This window comes from Tigriopus californicus, chromosome 12, assembly GCF_007210705.1.
Source record: "Tigriopus californicus strain San Diego chromosome 12, Tcal_SD_v2.1, whole genome shotgun sequence".
In the NCBI taxonomy this organism is placed as follows: Eukaryota; Metazoa; Arthropoda; class Copepoda; order Harpacticoida; family Harpacticidae; genus Tigriopus; species Tigriopus californicus.
In genome coordinates, this window is record NC_081451.1 from 37,450 (window position 1) to 38,260 (window position 811).

Below are 811 nucleotides of genomic sequence, written 5' to 3' on the forward strand. Positions count from 1 at the left end.
GCTGGTGTAAGATGTTTGAGCGAGATTGGGTCATCATACAGGGCAGAGATTGGTCGGGAGTTTATAATGCCTTCAATCTGGATGGGCGCAGTTTCAAGTCATGGCCTGGCTTAAACTTTCATTCGCGTTAGTTCTTACCATGTATATTTGACGATTTTCTTCCTCGGCAAAAGCTTGTTGGAGTTTTTCCAAAACATACTTTATGACTTCCTTAAACATGGATGTTAAACTTTCCACCAAAAGTGGTACGTTTTGCTAGGGAGCGAACCAAATCCGATAGACAATGTCATTTATACCATGTTTAGTATAGCGATGACTCCTCTTCTTTTGGCAAAAAGCCTTGATTGATCGCTCTACAATTATTTCGGGGGCAACTGCAAAAGCGCGCTTTACCGATTCAAACATTGCCCCTCCTTATCCGCTCCTCGATTAATGATCTTTTGATCAATACTCAGTCCATTTTGTATCAAAGACTTTTATGGTGAGATTGGGCAACTTTCTGCTTACCTATGAACCTAGAGGAACAAATTCAACAAGGCGCTAAAATGCTTCGCGTTCTTACATCTTTTAAGATAAAAGCAAGAATGTTCATGAGGCGGCAAGAATATTTTCTCAATGCTCCTCTTTTGCTGAGCAACTTTTACCTTATAAATAGGAACGTTGTCAAATTTGACACAATTATGCGTCAGTTCCTCTCTTTTGCCGAGCAACTTTTACTACATAAACGTTAAGGTTCAGCCACTTCGACAAAGTTTCTCGTCAATTCCTCTCTTTTGCCGAGCAACTTTTACTACATAGACGTTAAGGTTCA

The 811-nt window shown here is 40.1% G+C and overlaps 1 long non-coding RNA gene across 3 annotated transcripts in view; it reads left to right on the forward strand.

Annotated features, from left to right (window-relative positions):
- Window positions 1-667: 667 nt before the first annotated feature.
- Window positions 668-811, forward strand: part of LOC131892154 (uncharacterized) — a 2,300-nt gene continuing 2,156 nt past the window's right edge. Inside the window, exon 1 of one of the 3 annotated variants that reach the window (XR_009374527.1) lies at window positions 668-806. This is a non-coding gene — a long non-coding RNA (uncharacterized LOC131892154). The remainder of the gene's footprint in view (window positions 807-811) is intronic. The other 2 variants (XR_009374529.1, XR_009374528.1) reach the window with 2 other exon arrangements.